At 36.3% G+C, this 19,382-nt stretch overlaps 1 protein-coding gene across 1 annotated transcript in view; it reads left to right on the forward strand.

Annotated features, from left to right (window-relative positions):
* shakB (Innexin family member shaking B) overlaps positions 1 to 19,382 on the forward strand; it is a 1,117,028-nt gene that overhangs the window by 727,725 nt on the left and 369,921 nt on the right. The window contains exon 3 of the mRNA XM_073975227.1: positions 15,884 to 17,703. The gene's annotated coding sequence lies outside the window, so the exon portion shown is untranslated. The remainder of the gene's footprint in view (positions 1 to 15,883; positions 17,704 to 19,382) is intronic.

The following is a 19,382-nucleotide window of genomic DNA, read 5'->3' on the forward strand; positions in this document are numbered from 1 at the left end:
TCTTTTGTTTTCTTAGTCAAAACAAATTTCTTTTCTAATTGATGGGTATAAATTTCTTCATGGTTCTGGTGTTACGCTAGGTATTAAATAACTAAGTCCCACATTGTTGACTGTAGCAAAAAGTTTTGCTACATTTCTCATCGTCATGGACAAATATCAATTTAATTTAATTTTTAAGGTCTACCATAAAATATGTCACACACATTTTTATCCTAAATGAAATTTATTTATTCTATTTTTTTCGTTTTGTTGTTGTAGAGGGAAGCTTTATTGATTATGAAGGCAATTATGGTTTGCCATGGTATGAATAATTTTATAATCATGACATCGTTCATTTTTTGTTCTGTCCTATTTTGTTTTGCTCATGTTGTTTTTTCTTCTGCCTCCCCCATCTGTTGCCATATTGTAACAAATTGCCAACATTTAAGGCCAATTATGCCTATAAAAATAATAACGGTAAAGTTTGTTCTGGCGAAAGAAAACTGAAACATGATGACGTTGCTGACCTTTTGAATGTTTTAGACAAAACACCAAAGTTTTGACACTGGCTTAAGGTTGACACATGTTTCTTTTTGGTCACTACTTATTCACAAGAAAATTTAATGAAATGATCCACAAGATGTGTTGTCAAGTATTTAGGTTAGAAGACATCTAGCTGTTGAGTTGGGGTGTAAACAAATTTTGATTGGTAGATTTCGTTAAACCACTTTGTAATGGCATGACGTGACAAGACATTTATCGATAATGAAAATTTGTCCCATAAGCTGAACTATGAACAACACTAATTCAATATCTCATATCTATTAATTTTCTTGATTAAGTTGAAACAGGGAGCTCATCTTCCACGAAAAGGAGAAGAGCGTGATCCAGCTCATAGTGCTGAACCTAGGTGTGGGGTGACCTTTCTCTACAAACATTTACATTCGCACTTGTCGTGTCGACAACAATTATCACAATTAAACCCCACAAGTGGAACTCATCGAACACATTCTGGAGACCTACTACGATTGCTTGATCTTTCTTGTCTTTCAATATGAGCGCAGTCACGGCCTTTGATCTCAAATTATTATTTGTAGAATTTGATTTCATCTCTGCACATCCATTGGTCCTTTACCGTGGTGACGTCAAACAGTTCCTTCAATTAATCATCGTGTCATTTTTCTGCACCGTTCGAATTCTTTTTTTTCGTTTTGCACAAATTGGTTGATCAAATACATGCGAGAAGTTAAATTTTTTTATGCTCCATACTACTTTCAGCTTTAAATAGGGCATTAAAAAAATCAACGCTCATAAATGTGGTCTCTGTAATAAATCAAAAAATTCACTTTACTTGCTTTTCTTGAAAATTATTACACTCGACACAAGTTTCCGTTCTGTATTTATAGAAGATTAAACTAGTATCAGTAAGCTGTGTAGACAAACATATACTTGTACCCTCGGACCTAAAGAAAATAAGTGTAAACACAATACTTTTGACGTGTACAGGGTTTTTTAATTTTTGGGCCAATTTCTCACGAAGTATTGACTTGCCCCCGAAAAAATTGTAGCATCGTAACTAGGGCGCATACACAACATGTTGCCAAAAATGTAAAAACTATCCCAGAAGAGTCCTTAAACTGCGCTCTTCAAAACTTTGTGTGGGAAGTACTCGAAGGAGTAGTCCAATGTAGTCAATATTCGGACATAATTCGAGCCTGTAAGAAATAATACGGTGTACAATGTTTGAACCAAATCGGTTTCTCCCTTTGATGATTATCTTATGCACTACCCAGTTTTGTTAGTGCCGGCAGACTTTAGAATCATTATCTCAGAAAGTATGCACTTGTCCCCGAAAAAATGGCGCCGTCGTAACTGGGTTCGCAAAAAAATTTGCTACAAAAAATTCAAAACGATCCGAGACGAGCTATAAACTGTACATTTGTCAAATTTTGTGGGAGGTACACGAAGGAGTATACCGATTTAGTCCATATTTAAACATGATATATGCCTGGAAGTAATATTACCATATGCATAATTATGACCAATTTGGTTACTCGCTTCGAGAGTTATCGTGCGCACCATATTAGCGAAAATTTTTAAATTTTTGTGCAGTAGGTACCGGAAGGAGTGGACCGATTTCTACCAGACATAGATCACTTTTAACTATTGACTTTATCGGTTCAATTCTTCAGATACCTCCCACACTAATTGTCAACATTTTTTCAAAAAGGAACAGACCAACTCTCGGAACCCTCTCTGGTATTTTTCTGTTTTTGCAACATATGGGTATCCATTACGACAATACATCCATACGCTTCAATCTGCCCAAAACTTTGCACATCCAAAATTATATTAAAAAAGTACAACCAAGAAGGTCTTTATCGGACAACAACTTCGGGAATTTCCCTCAAAAAAGTTCAGTTACCGTGATTGCGGCTTAAAGACTGATCGGTGATAGATTTGAAAATTTTAACGAAGCTACTCTTTGTAGTCCTTCCTGCATCCTCACTTAATGGCTCAAAACCTCTTACAAAATTCTATGGTTACCGACTCAAAAGACGGGTGGGTGGGTATGATTACTATTAAGAAGAATAACAGCTGGTAGTACAGCTTTTGCAACTCGTAATATTTTTCTCTATCTTAAACCAAGTTCGAAGTGATTATTTTCGACAACTCCTGCCGTTGAATCCGTCACAAAAGTTCAAAATTTGTTGGATAAGTGCAGTTTGAAGGTTGTTCGAGGATTGCTTTTAATTGCTTTTAATGTTTATCAAATGTAGTTCTTGTGATTCGGATTAAAACGATATACATACATACATATTATTTTTTGTAATCCTCCTGCGACTAACTAAGGTGGCTGGTATTCACGGTAGCTATCGAAAGAAGTAAGCACCGAACTTATAGAAAGTTCGAAGGTGGACTATATGGGCTTATTCCTTCAGGTAACTCCTCAGCAAAAGATCAAAAAATTTTACGCTTTAATGCGGTTTAAATCCACTTCTTGGATTGTGTTGAAATTTTAATAGCGGATAGTCACTGTCGTCGTGACTACAGCAAAGGGAAAGCCGATACTTCCCTTCATATGGACACCGTAATATTCCTATATTTACATATTTGCATAAAATGAACATATGCAAAACCATATGCAAAAAGATATACACGGATTTGTGGTCTAAATACCAAACCGAAATAGCTGAAATTTTGTCTTCGTAAGGGGTATGAAACTTTACACCTGAAATTTGTCCTCAGAGGTTCACGTCTTCATATAGTCCCCATAGAACGGTACCTCCCGATTTTCGATATTTTGAAGGATGTGGCCTCAACATCACACTTAAAATGGCTGACATTTTGTAATAAGTCTTCGTTGGGAGTATAAAACTTTCCATCTGAAATTTGTCAGTATAGGTCCACGTCTTCATGTAGTACCCATAGAACGGCACCTCCCGATTTTCGGTATTTTGAAAGTTGTAGCCTCAATATTCTACCGAAATAACTTAAATTTAGTATTTAGTCTTCGTTGGGGGTATAAAGGATTCCACGTGAAATTTATCGGTATAGGTCCACGTCTTCATATAGCCCCATAGAATGGTACCCCGGGATTTCTTGTATTTTGAAGGGTGTGGCCTCAATAACCCTCCGAAATGACTCAAATTTGGCATTTAGTCTTCGTTGGGAGTATACAACTTTCTTCCTGAAATTTGTCGATATAGGTCCACGTCTTCATATAGTCCCCATAGAATGGTACCCCCGGATTTCTGGTATTTTGAAGGTTGTGGCCTCAATATCCCTCCGAAATGGCTGAAATTTGGTATTAAGTCTTCCTTGGGGGATAAAAAACTTTCAACCTGAAATTTGTCGGTATAGGTCGACGTCTTCATATAGCTCCCATAGAACGGTACCTCCGGATTTCTGGTATTTTGAAGGTTGTGGCCTCAATATCCCTCCGAAATGTCTAAAATTTGGTATTAAGTCTTCCTTGGGGGTATAAAACTTTCCACCTGAAATTGTTCGGTATAGCTCCACGTCTTCATATAGCCCCCATAGAATGGTACCCCCGGATTTCTGGTATTTTGAAGGTGGTGGCCTCAATATCCCTCCGAAATGGCTGAAATTTGGCATTAAGTCTTCCTTGGGGGTATAAAACCTTCCACCTGAAATTTGTTGGTATAGGTCCGCGTCTTCATATAGCCTCCATAGAACGGTACCCCCCGATTTCTGGTATTTTGAAGGTTGTGGTCTCAATATCCCACCGAAATGGCTGAAATTTGGTATTAAGTCTTCCTTGGGGGTATACAAATTTCCACCTGAAATTTATTGGTATAGGTCCACGTCTTCATATAGCCTCCATACAAGGGTACCTCCTTATTTTCGGTATTTTGAAGGTTGTGACCTCAATATCCCAACAAAATGACTGAAATTTGGTATTAAGTCTTCCTTGGGGGTATAAAACTTTCCACCTGAAATTGTTCGGTATAGCTCCACGTCTTCATATAGCCCCCATAGAATGGTACCCCCGGATTTCTGGTATTTTGAAGGTGGTGGCCTCAATATCCCTCCGAAATGGCTGAAATTTGGCATTAAGTCTTCCTTGGGGGTATAAAACCTTCCACCTGAAATTTGTTGGTATAGGTCCGCGTCTTCATATAGCCTCCATAGAACGGTACCCCCCGATTTCTTGTATTTTGAAGGTTGTGGTCTCAATATCCCACCAAAATGGCTGAAATTTGGTATTAAGTCTTCCTTGGGGGTATACAAATTTCCACCTGAAATTTATTGGTATAGGTCCACGTCTTCATATAGCCTCCATACAAGGGTACCTCCTTATTTTCAGTATTTTGAAGGTTGTGACCTCAATATCCCAACAAAATGACAGAAATTTGGTATTAAGTCTTCCTTGGGGGTATAAAACTTTCCACCTGAAATTTGTCAGTACAGGTCCACGTCTTCATATAGCCCCCATAGAACGGTACCTCCCGATTTCCGGTATTTTGAAAGTTGTGGCCTCAATATTCCGCCAACATGGCTGAAATTTCGTATTAACTCTTCCTTGGGGGTAAAAAACTTTCCACCTAAGATTTGTAGGTTTAGGTTCAGGCCTTCATATAGCCCCCATAGAACGATACCTCCCGATTTTTGGTATTTTGAAAAAAAATTGGGAAAAAATTGCTTAAACAAATTTTTACATTTTTTTTAATTTTTTGTATTTTTGGGTTTGGTATTGGTGTTTCATAGATTGAAATATATGAAATGCTCAAAAACATGTTTTAATTTGATGCAAAATATGAAAAAAACAACTCAACATTTTAATTTAGACCTAGAATTTTTCTGCAACTAATAGACCGAGTTTGATAGCTTTTGACGCATCGGAAAGCTGAATGTTTTATCTGCCGAAAAGAAAATAATGAAAATATCTTTATAAGTTCAAAAGTTGAAAAATCTAAATAGTCTCATAGATGACAAAAGAAGTTTTGAATGTTTCATTATAAATAGTGATCACAATAATTCAACATACAGATCCAATTATGAAAATATCCTATCCGCTCAAAAGTTCCAGAGTTTTGACCAGCAAAAACCGATTCGGAACCACGATGCGCTGAAAAAATTCTAAAGTTCTTTTGTCATCTATGAAAACGCTCTTTGTTTTCAAAATTATAGATCTGTTCATAGAAGTCCGTGACGAAGATCCAGTAAAGTCGCATTCGGGATCACATGTAGCGTCTTCAACTCTACTTCGAATTATCTGAAACTGATCTGATCCTAAAATATGTGATGCCTAAAACCGCTACCACACATGTGAGGAATATTGTCCCGATAGCGAAAATAGCTTTTTAGTTCGATTCGGCGAAAATAGAATCCACTTTTCAATACAAACTCCTTAAGTCATGTTAGCTCGATTAATTAAATTAATTAAAAACTTTCATAAGTAATTACCTTCGTCCTAATAAGGCAACAATAAATAAACATTCACAGTGGAGCCCGGACAGATAATGTTGACGAGGTCGCGGCGTTCTAACCCACTGCCAATCCAAAACTTTCGAACTAGAAGGCATTACAATACACACCATGAAGGAAAAAGCCTTTGAATGTACATGTGTATGAACTGAGAAACAATTCCAGACAAGACTGTAGGTGGACTTCATATCTGAAAATTTGCAATAATGCCTGTATAGATAGACGCCTTTGTCTTTTGGACATTCACATCCGATATGTCTGATGAGCTGAACAACCCCAAGCGAAACGATCGTAGAATATTTTTGTGGGACTTCGCTAGAATTCACGTTTTCAATACAAACTCCTTAGGTCATGTTAGCTCGATTAATTTAATTAATTAAAAACTTTTATAAATAATAGCCTTCGATAGATATTTTTTCCTTTATAGAAAGTTTTATATTTTTAACAAACACTCATTTGTATATACATATGTCTGATTTTTGTTGAAATAAATGCTTAATATATCGCGATTTGACGAAATGTTTTATTAAACGTATGTAGAATATTCAACTTCAATAAAATGTAGTTTGTATAACATCGATTTTTAGTCTTAAATAAAAAATAAAAAAATAATGGCAATGGAAAAATGTGCAGGCAATCGGTGCGAAAACTCTAGAGTAAATATGGGAAGGAATTTCATAATATTTTCCATATTCTACGCGGCTATGTAGTGGTATTTTTGATATTTGCAATATATGCAAAAAAAGTTGTAATCCTAGTTTACATACCCTTGCTAGCTACAAGGCTTAGAAAGCACTAAATATTGTGTTGAGATTTAATTGATTTTAATTGGCTAAAAGTAATTAAATTTTATTATTGTTTCATATACAAATTGATATTTTTATTTATTTTACTTATGAAAAACCATTGTTATCATTATAAATGTAACAAATGTGATTGATAACATTTTTTTCAAATAATATCCTTATTTAATATTACAATAGTACTACTATTTATTGGCTTATATTTTTTTATTACTTAACCTCACTAATATATGTTTTATGAATTATTTTATCACTTACAAACAATTGCCAACACCTGCAGCACTTTTAAATACTTACATATATACACTAAATATTTAAAGCTTACTACTTAAATTCAAATTCGGTGGCACAATGATGACAAAAAGGTGATTATAAAACATTAATATTGTGTCACGTATAATTATGTTAAAACCTCATTAGCCACAAATTAAATTAATATATTATTATTTTTTATTATTATGAAATGCCTTAATTAAAGTTATATACGGGTGTGTGAGCGTTTATACGAAAAAAACACCGACGTTATGTGAACAAATATGAACTATTTACAACACACAGACTGGCCACCATATATATGCGTGCCTATAAAACGGAAGTTAGCTTTAGTTCAACAGAGCGTTAAATTAATTGATCCATAACAATTAAAAGGACATGAAAGGTGGTGGTGGTGGAAGGTCGTGTGGCAGTAAATCAGTGACGCGTTAAAAGAAAAATTCCACGGTCAAGGGTTGTCCTAACCACCACTTATCAGTAATGCATCAATATGTACGGGAATTAATCATATTGACCCTAGTAATTTAACTGTCAATGTATAATATATGAGAAGTATGCGATTTAGATATATTTCTGGGCTTTAATAAATCACTTCCACTTTGAGATATAGTACATAATTATTTGAACTTTATTTTTGTTATACAGGATGTATATTAGGAAAAAAATGGTTAATTAAAAGCTACTAAATCTACCATATTTTGGAGTATGGCAATATTTAATATGTGGTACCACAATTTATGGGTTGTTTGGACCCACTTAAAAAGTGAGACAAGTTTTTTTAATTCCAACTTTTTATAAGTGTTAACTATTTGGTATGCATCCCAAGACATCATACATACAAACTGGGAATATTTAAATGAGAAAAACGAAAATTTATATGTATAAGCCAACCGACCCTTAATGTATGCTAGCATCCAACAAACAAACGAAAAAAACTAATGACTTTATTACAATCAGATACATTTATATAAAGATAATTTTGGTACGTGTTTCAAATAACAAAAAATATGAATCCACTTAAATATTCTATAGTAAAATTTGGGGTCCATAATAATAATTGATATTTCTTATGTGGTTGTGGTGTTGTAGAGGTTAGTTGTTTAGCCAAACGTGACCATCAAATTTGTATCGACGAGTAAAGCGGTCGTCGTCGTGGTCGTTGAATGTAAATATCCTAAAGAAATTAAGTCTATTGTCTTATTGATTTCCAATAAGCCGGATTAATTCCAGAATTGCTATAAGGTAGTTTCCGTTTATTTCATAGTTATTACCATTATCCTTCGGATATAGATTATTGAAAACAAGTAAGAAAGTATCAGTCAGCTGAGCCGACAGAGATATACCCTCAGCCACGTACCCGAAGAAAAAAAGTTAACACAATACTTCTGTAGGTTTTTTAGCTGTTGGGAAAATTTTTCAGGATGGAAAGGGCCGCAAAAAACTACATGTTGCAACAAAATTCAGAATGATCCAAGACGAGTGCATACTTTGGGTAGGGTGTACCCATAGTGATCCGATGTAGTACATATTCGGACCTAATACAAATCTGTAGGAAATATTTTTTTTTCTTTATCAGTCTATGGATATTTTCCGTACAGACTATATAATTAAATATGTTGTACTTAATTTTCTGAATTTAAATATATTACAATTTTACTTTTCAATTTTCAAAGTTTGAGCTAAATCGATTTCTCTCTTAAAGGGTTATTTTACACATTAGCCAGTTTAGGTGGTGCCGGTAGGATTTTCTGGACCTTTTTGGGTCATTATCTCAGGAAGTATGGACTTTCCCACGAAAAAAAATTACAACGTCGTAACAGGGGCCGCAAGTGTAACCTGCTGCGTCACAAATTAATAAGATCGGAGAGGAGTTGTTAAACTATACTTTTTCCAAATTTTGTGTGGGAGGTACTCAAATGAGTGGACCGATATAGTCCATATTAGAACTCGATCTATGCCTGAAAGTAATATTACCAATAGCAAAGTTTGGCTCAATTCGGTTATTCCCTCCTAGAGTTATCACGCGCACAATCTTGGCGAAAAATTTTGAACCTTTGTGGGGGAGGTACCGGAAGGAGTGGACCGATATGGTCTATCTTCCAATTTAAACTAAGTTTGGACAAAATATTGAAAGACCCAAAATTTTAACCAAATATGTTGATCCGTTCGAGAGTTATCGTGCACTCCAACTACGACACATGGTGTTATACGGGTTGTTTGGAGTTTTCGTGCTGATTTCTGTGGATATATGGACTTGCTCCTGAAAAAAATTATATCGTCGTAATGGGGGCAGTGAATACAAGTGGCTGCAACAAAAATCAAAGCGATTCGAGAGCAGGCCTTAAACTGCACTTAAGCAAAATTTTGTGTGGGAGGTATCCGAAAGAGTGAACCAATAGGGTCCATATTGGAACCTCATCTATGTCTGGTAGAAATGTCACGATGTGCAAAGTATGGACTAATTCGGTTACACCCTTCAAGAGTTATCGTGCGGACAATTTTTCCGAACATTTTTGAACTTTTGTGTGGGAGGTACCAGAAGGAGTGGACCGATATGGCTCATCTTCAACTTAAACCAAATCTGGACAAAATATTTCGATACCCAAAATTTGAACCGAATTGATTGATCCGTTCGAGAGTTATCGTGCGCACCAGCCAGACAGACGGACAGACAGACGGACGGACATTGCTAGATCGACTCAAAATTGTCTGAAACGGATATCGTACAAACATACTTGGGGTCTAAAACCATTATTTCGATTAGGCACATTTTTGGCCGTATCAAAGTGTAAATACCCTCTTTAGCCTAAAGGCTGAGGGTATAATTAATCAACATGTCTAACTGAATGCAAAGATTGATGGTATTATATTTTATGGATATCGAAACGGAATATCCAATTATGAAATAGTTAATGGATATAAATAGGGGTAACTTTTTGATTCCCGGAATGTATTGTATAGGACGGCGTTGGCATTATAGCTTTTTGTCGGGTTAACCTTCGTTATGAGGATTTATTTGTCTATAGAATCTAGACAATGCGTAGAAAAGTACGAAACCAAATTTATAGAGATATTAATTGCATATTAATTGCATATTACAGCAACAACAAAAGGGGGAAAACTTATTGTTGAAATATTGTTAAAAAATATTCTTTTGGTTTTATTAAAATAACTTAGAAAAACAGGATTTGGGAGTTCTCCAATTATTCTCAAAAAATCCCATACAATATTTAAGGTATTCTGCTAAATTTACATCAAAAAATATGCTTTAGCATCGCGAAAGCTTAGTTGCCTACTGTGATGACTTATAAGGATAGTAAATTAAGAGTAATATTAAAATTACAATCATTCAAAAATATGAAAAATAAAAACTCTGCTATTCGCGAATTAGTTAATACCAGGTAATACGCATCCGCTTTTGTACAGAGCGAACCCATCTCTTTCAATATCCATGCATCTTTCGATGTTTCACCGTCAGTTGTATCACACAATGAAAAAAACGCAATATGCATACGAATACGTGAATATACACCTATTTCAAATAGAATCGTCAAGAACCGCGGATGTGCATCCACATTCTATTTTGGGTAAAGGAACCATATTACTCGTGTATCTCTGTAATTTATGACACACGTTTTCACAAATATTTTAATCGCGTATAAAGGAGTCAATTTATGTAAAAATTTTGGTAGAAAATCTGAGTTTACTGTCACATCATGCAAACTGGTCGAAACCTCGTATTGCCTAAAACGGATTTCGTTAAAACACACTTGCGGTCCAAAACCATTACTTTGAAGAGGCAATTTTTGATGTCCCAGTTGGAGTTTGAGTCGAACAAAATAACTCGGCAACCACTCCGGGCAATTTTTATACCCTCAGCATTTATGCTAACGAGGGTATATACACTTTCATAGGGCAAAATGTGCCTCATCGAAATAATGATTTTAGACCCTAAGTATGTTTGGACGAAATGTGTTTCAGACAATTTGGAGTCCATTTAGCCATGTCCGTCCGTCTGCCCGTCTGTCTGTCTGGCTCGCTGGTGCGCACGATAAACCGGATAAACCGATTTGGTCCAAAATTTTGCTTTTCTAATATTTTGTCCAAATTTAGTTTAAGTTTGAAGATGGGTTATATCAGTCCAGTCCTTCCGGTACCTCCCCCACAAAAGTTCGAAAATGTTCGGAAAACTTGTGTGCACGATAACTCTCGAAGGTGGTAACCGATTTGGTTCATAATTTGCATATCGCAAATTTTCTACCAGGGTTAGGTGAGGTTTCAATATGGACTCAGTCGCTCCACTCCTTCGGGTACCTCCCACACAAAATTTTGGAAAAGTGCGGTTTAGGACCTGCTCTCGAATCGTTTTGATTTTTCCTGTAGCAGCTTGTGTTCACTGCCCCCCATACGACGGTTCAATTTTCATCAGGGGCAAGTCCATACTTTCTAAGAAAATAGCCTGTAAAGTTCAAAAAAACACCTATGACACCGTGTGTAGTGGTTGGAGCGCAAGATAACTCTCGAACGGATCTGCGGGTTCGATCCAAAATTTGGCCTTCATAATATTTTGTCCAAATTTAGTTTAAGTTCGAAGATAAGCCATATCGGTTCACTCCTTCAGGTACCTCTCCCACAAAAGTTCAAAAATGTTCGGAAAAATTTTGCGCACGATAACTCTTGAGGGGAAGGACCGCTTTGGTCCATACTATACGCATTCTAATATATCTACCAGATATAGATCAGATTTGAATATGGACTATATTTGTTCATTCCTTCGGGTACCTTCCACAAAAAATTTCGGATAAGTTCACTTTAAGACCTGCTCTTGACTAACTTTGATTTCTGTTGCAGCAACTTGCAATCGCTGTCTCAATTACGACGGTAAATGTAGTAGCTGAAGAACACAATAACTCTCGAACTGAGAAACCGATTTAGTCCAAAATTTGGCTTTCGTCATATTTTGTCCAAACTTGGTTAGACTTCTAAAATGGCCCATATCGGTCCTCTCCTTAGGATACCTCCCCCACAAAATTTCAACATTCGTGTCCAAGTGCAGTTTATGATCTGTTCGGAGATCCTGTGGAAATTTATCATTTCCGTGGACAAGTCCATGCTCCTGGCATACTGGTCCAACCGGTGTGCGATAACCCACTGAAATGACTAGTGGGCGTTATATCTATCGAAAAGATATGACTCTCAAAATAACATCCACTTCCGTAATGCACTATGTCGGTCCGCAAAACTTTTTAACTTTAATCCCAATCCACATTTTTGTCGGCAAGTTCAAATGTTCAAAAAGTGCCACAAAATTCTGAAAAGACCCTAAATACATTCGATCTGTCCGTAGATGAAAGTTCCAATTCACAATTCGGCAAAGCCGACTGATACTTTTTTACTTGTTTTTTTTCTACATTATAGAAATACGAGGGGCACTAAAATCCTTCTGGCCTAGGCAATACGCAGTGTCGCCAGGAGTCATTTGACATTTTTTTGGAAAGTTTGACCGTTTTTAGCCCAAGCGTACTCAGGACAGTTTGACAAAGGACCATGTGTTGGGTTGTTTACAATGGCTTGATTGAGACACCTCCAAAACATGGTTTTGAACGCTTTTACAGCATATACTGGCGACGAAAATCGTTGACCATGCCTTTCTTCTTGATGTGCTGGAATCAGATGAAGTCATTGGATCCCCAATCAGGGCTGTACGGCGCATGACCCATCAATTCCACGTTTTGTCCGGCCAAACAGGCGCTGCGTTGAATCGATGTGTGAGAGCTCGCATTGCCATGATGCAGAACGATTCGTCTTCTCTTGTTCGTTTTTCGAATTTCTCAGGAGACTTCAGGCAAAAAAAATTCTAGTGCAACACTCTGAATTAACCGTCCTACATTTCCCAAGCCGTATAGTCGTTACACGGTCAGTTTTGCCAAAGAAACAGGCGACCATTTGCTTCGAAGGTCTTCTTCCATGAACAGCTTTCGTTGGATTTGGCTCATTTTCGAAGAGCCAAACGGTCGATTATTGTCTTGTTTCGAGCTGCTAAGCATAGATCCAAGATTCGCCATCTGTGACGATCTTATAAAGGTCGTTTGAAGCACCGCGATTGTTTTTATTCACAATTTCTTTGCACCAATCCACAAGAGCCTTTTTTGAGCGATTGGCCAATTTTGCTGGATCTAGTGAGAAAAATCCTTTTTTGCTGCCAGGCATTAATGCAATATCAAATGCAATGGTCTTTGTGGAAGAAATGCTCAAGGTATTCTTTATCTCACGCTATATAACATGGTGATCCGGCATTATCCGTTCCGAACAGCTTAATTTTTTCTGGCACAACGGCCAATTTTGGGCGACCCTCACGACCTTCGTTTTTTTTGCGAGTGTCGGCCACGATTGAATTCATTAAAACAGTTTTTCATAGTGATACAAGATGTCCCTTTATTGGCAGACAAAGATTTAATATGATTATCCACGTCGAAATTTGTAAAAAAATATTCCATTATTCAAAAGTAAATTCCATTTTTTTTTGCAAACTGATTTTTATACCCTCAGCCTGTAGGCTAAAGCTAGGGTCACATTAGGCAAATATTTGCTGTAGCGACCGGCAGTGTGCGTTTACTGAGAGCAAATGAGCGTAAATAATGCATTGAAATTTATACTCACTTGCTCTCAGTAAACACACATTCCCTGTCGCTGGAGCAAATATTTGCCCAGTGTGACCCTGGCTTAAGGAGGGTATATACACTTTGATACGATGAAAATGTGCATCATCGAAATAATGGTTTCAGACCCCACGTATGCTTGGACGAAATGTGTTTCAGACAATTTGGAGTCGATCTAGCCATGTCCGTCTGTCTGTCTGTCAGTCCTGGTGGCTGGAGCGCACGATAACTCTCGAACGGTTGAACCGATTCGGTTAAAATTTTGGCTTTCGTTATACTTTGCCCAAACTTAGTTTAAGTTCGAAGATGAGCTACATCGGTCCACTCCTTCCGGTACCTCCCCCACAAAAGTGCGAAAATGTTCGGAAAGTTTGTGCGCACGATAACTCTTGAAGGGAGTGACCGATTTGGTCCATACTTTGTACAGCGTAAACTTTCTACCAGAGTAATATAAGGTTCCAATACGGTCTAAATAGGTCCACTCCTTCGGGTACCTCCCACACAAAATTTCGGAAAAGTTCAGTTTAGGGCCATCTCTCGAATCGTTTTGATTTTTGTTTTAGCGACTTGCATTCACTGCCCTCCATACGACGGTACAAGTTTCATCAGGGGCAAGTCCATACTTCCTGAGAAAATAGTAGTTGGAGCGAAAGATAACTTTCGAACGGATCTGCCGATTCGGTCCAAAAGTAATATTTAGTAATATTAGTAATATTTTGTCCAAACATAGTTTAAGTTTGAACATAACTCATATCGGTCAACTCCTTCAGGTACCTCCCCCACAAAATTTCAGACATGTTCGGAAAAATTGTTCGTACGGCAACTCTTGAAGGGAGTGGCCGAATTGGTCTATACTTTACTCATCCTAATATATCTACCAGATATAGATCAGGTTCAAATATCGACTATATTTGTCCACTCCATCCGGTATCTCCCACACAAAATTCGGATAAGTTCACTTTAAGACCTGCAATCGAATCAATTTGATTTTTGTTGAAGCAACTTGCATTCGCTGCCTCACTTACGATGGTAAAAATTTTTTCAGGGGCAAACCCATACTTTTTGAGCAAACAGGCCGAATGGTGTAAAAACCCCCTATAGCACCATTTGTAATGGTTGGAGATCCACTTCCATAATGGCCAATGTCGATCCATTCATTTAAGTATCTCCTCCGCAAAACTATTGATTTTTAATCCTAATCAACATTTTTTTCGGTTTATACATCCAACATTTTTAAAACCCCCTAAATACATACGTTTTTTTTTTTTTTTTTGGGAAAAATTGTTTCAATGTAGGTACACAGGCTGAGGGTATATCTCTGTCAGCAAAGCTGACTGATACTTTTTTACTTGTATCAAGTCACTTTAAATAACCCATACGACATGGTCGTATGTCAAACTGTCCTGAGTAGACTTAGGCTTAAAACTGTCAAACTTTCCAAACTTACGGAAATCAGTTATTAAAAAACGCGCACTACATTAGCGGCACTGAACATTTTAAATTCGTTCCATACCTTTCATTACAATTACAAAAAAAAAAAATATTTAAAAACAATTGTTTATTTTGGATATTATAATATTTTAATAAACAACTTAAATTAAAAACTTAAATTTTGAGAAAAAAATTTTTCTAAATAGGTTCACTTTGGCCTGCTTTTATACCCACTTACTAAACAAGAAACGTTTATATTTTTTTCATAACTACACGCAGTGGGTGCCACTGTAGTGCAATGGTATGTACACCAGCCTTGCACGGTGAATGTCTTGGGTCCGTTTCCCCAGCCAGGCAACATCAAACATTTTCAACGGTGGCATAATACCCCTCAGTAATGTTGGCGACACTTCCTGAACCTTTCAGCCATGTAAAACTTCTCTACAAGTGGTGTCTTAGGACACGCCGTTCGGACTCGGCGATAAACTGTAGGTACCATATCATTGTGCTAATATGAATCGGGGTGCACTCATTGATATGAGAGGCTCACGTGTCCCTTCTGGGTTGTTTGTGGAACAATTATTACATCAGTGGTATCTTATAAACAATACTTGACACTATTTAGCGTAAATTGATAAATATTTTTTTCGATTTTTTGCCAGAAAATTCGTATTGAATTTTCGAAGAACAGTAAGAAATGTGTTAAATATTTCACATTTTACTTCTTCCGCAAATAAAATAACAATAACCTTTATAATATCTTCGTTCATTCTCTTTTATTTGCAGAACAACAAAAATGGTGGACAGCTGAATAGTCTCGTAAACACAACAATAGTGTGTGGGCTTGTGCAGGACTACATTGGACGGGGATAAGTGGCATGCAAGCAAGCAACTAAAGTAACAAAGACCATAATTCTTCTTTTGTCCGCAAAATCGATTACCCACAATAAAATAATTATAAACTCATTTATCATCATTGAATTCATCATCAATAAAACGTGGTGGATACGTTTATAACTACAAACGACACACAAAGGGTCAACATAATAACGGATTCGAACATTATTATCGATATATGCCAAAATGGATTGGACTCGTTGGCAAAATACATTTCTATGGATTGTTTTTAAATCGGGCAGTATAATGTGGCTGCCTATATGATTTGAAAACGAAACAGCGCAGCAAAAGACAAAGAATTGAAAACATAAGCTAACTATTCAACGAATGTAATTCAATTCAAATGCCAATTAAATCGAGTAACAGAATATTATAGAAACAAGTATCAATAGCGCGTATAATTGGCCAGACAGTATAGCCACAACGATTGAGAAGATCAAACATCAGACATCAACGACAGAACGAAAACCATAGAAAAGTCGCTACAATTTATCATTCATCTGTCGTATTTTGCGATAAATCTTTCTAAAAAGAAAAGACTGCTAAAGTCAAATTTAAAATCACAACAACAACACATACAGCGAATCGCACGCAAAACATTGAAAGAAAATATTTTAAGGTTAAGGAAAACAACAACAACAAATCACAAACATCGATCTTCCTCCCCTCGAACCCTACTCAAGTTACGAAACTTTTTATACTCTCAAATATATAAAGTAAACAAAGGAAAAGACCGAGCGATAAGAAGAAGCATAAATACCTACATATACTAAATTGTAAGAGTCATCATCCCTGCAGTAATTGTGCGTGTGTTTTTGTTTGCAAACAACATTTGTATTATATATATGACCACAACAACATTACAATGCACGATTAGTTGAAATCGAGAAGAAGAAGAGGAAACGTCAGAAAACAAAAACCATCAATAAAAACTCTGTAGACAGAGACTCGCCAATACTTCACTTCAACATCGACGACACAATATCAATTACTTTAGCGTCATTGTTTTTTATACTCAAAAATCACTACTACTACCACTACTAATCCATACATCCACATACATTGTACGTAAACATACACACATACATACAAAACATATGTACATTTTCCATTAAAACGTTAAACGTTGTTAAAACGAAGCACAAAATCACTTCAACCTGCAAAACGGGCAAAAACGAAAACATAAATCATTATCGTCATGATTTTAAGAATACACTGAGACGAAACGCCGTTCGCCGTTACGCCACGCTACGTTAGCAGGCTAGCTATTGTGGAAATTGTGAAGGTGGAGAGCAAGTAGTAGATGGTGGTGGTAGATTGGTGGCATCACAAACAAACGAAAACCATAACCATAATAGTGACTGAACTATCATAGCAGTCCTGTCATAAGAGTGAGAGTAGTCAGCGATAACACATCCACACAGCAGGAACCTAACGAAATTACTTCATCTTTAAACTCATCAACCAATCATCGAAACGCACAAACACAAAGTGATTTGAAGAGAGTAAAGAGCAAAACAAACACAAAGACTACAAAGGAATTAGGAAGAAGAAAACAAATCGAATCGTAAGCCGAACAAGGATCAGAACATAATTTCAACAGCAACAAGAAAACCTTCTGAGAAACGCCATCGAAACAAAACAACTATCTACCAGCTGCATTTCGGAAACATAAACCCATAGTTACTAGAGTGGAAAACATTTCACAAGTATGTAGTTTTTCATTTTTGTTCTTTGTATAATATCAGTATCAATAGTTATTATCTTCTTGTATATATAACATTTCTCTTTCAGTGAAAACTTTAGTGAATTATTTCCCAAAATGGAAAAAGTGCAATAGTTATACATAATAATATAGAAAACCACATATTAGTGAATACCTGAGCGTATGAGTGTTAGTCTACTTAGTTGAACTTAAAAAATACGAAATCATACGCCTAGGTGTTTGATATTGATATGTTAGAATATTACAACATTTACCCAGCAGAATTACATGAATGTGGTTCAAAGTAACTTATGAAAATTCCAATATTATGAATTGACCTTTCATCTAAGTAGATGTCATTCCGTATCACGGGGAACCATGAAAGCACTCATTCATTGGATTGAAACACTTTAATGGTATTAAAAAGAAAAGTAGTTCTACCAAAAAGTAGTTCATTTCTTAGTGTTACTTCCAGGAAAATGGGATTTTAATCATTCCGGTCCAATACTTAGTATTTCCAATATGACCCCACCAGCTGCGTAGGTTAATTTTTATATGCCGTTTACATAGGGATGGATATCATAATTCATTTTCATCAACGTAATTGTTGAAGGAAGATATGTTTAAATTTGTCAATTTCACTATATAACCGGTACAGCTCGTGGTTTAAAACAAGTCGATATTTGCAGTCTACGCAGTTTGGCCCGCAGATCATTCAAATTTATATTTTCTCAAACGCACAAAGTGCTGTCCTCCCTGCTTTCATTCGTGCATTATCACGAAAACTATCTGTGTATTTTAGAGTGTGACTTTTCATTGACGAAATGTGATTTCATTTTTGACTTATAAAGGCGAAGGTCACTTTATAGTGATGTTTTGAATTAAATCTCTTTCGAATTGAGCTGTTATGACATAAGACGTACATTGAGAATTTGGAGTTCACCGAAGTCCACACATTCAACCATTATACAAGGTTTCACAGCCGGTTAAGTCTGATCATTAGGCATATTAGAATATTTTTTTTGTGTATGGACGCATTTATACGTAAATCATTAGAAAATTTCATATACGAATCAATGTCAGTTATTTCCTATACTCCGACTTGGCTGGTACAATTACTATTATTATTACTACTGCTACTGCTTTATTGCAAATACTATGGCAGCTTTTTCCGTCTTTATTTGTATTTGTCCTTCTGTATCAGAAGATTTGACAGGTTGAACGCTGAGACGCAGACAACCGTGTCACTTGGTTGTCGGAGAACCCAGGTTCGAATCCAAGCCTGGCTCATGCTGAAATTATTTTTGCCTTATTAAGGCGAAGGTCATTTTGTAGTGATGTTTTGAATTAACTCTCTTTCGAGTTGAGATGTTAGGTGTATTGAAAAATTAGGAGTTCACCGAAGCCCCACACATTCAACTGTCGTTTTTGATTCAAGTAAAAAGTTCAAGCAATAAGCATTCTTCCTTTTATCTTTCTTGTTTTATCTATGGCTGTGTCAGGTAAAGTACTCGACTGTCTAAAAATATGTTGTTGTATCGATCTTCTTAGTTGAGTTTTCAATAGTGGATCTGTTAAGTAAACAAGACACATTGATTTGTCGTATCGCCTCCGGTCTTGGATAGCTCATTTGACAAACAATCTGATCCGGGCCTTATTATTTTTCGAAGCATTTATGTTTGA

Source organism: Musca autumnalis, unplaced genomic scaffold (assembly GCF_047663935.1).
Source record: "Musca autumnalis isolate F117 unplaced genomic scaffold, ASM4766393v1 scaffold_3, whole genome shotgun sequence".
In the NCBI taxonomy this organism is placed as follows: domain Eukaryota; kingdom Metazoa; phylum Arthropoda; class Insecta; order Diptera; family Muscidae; genus Musca; species Musca autumnalis.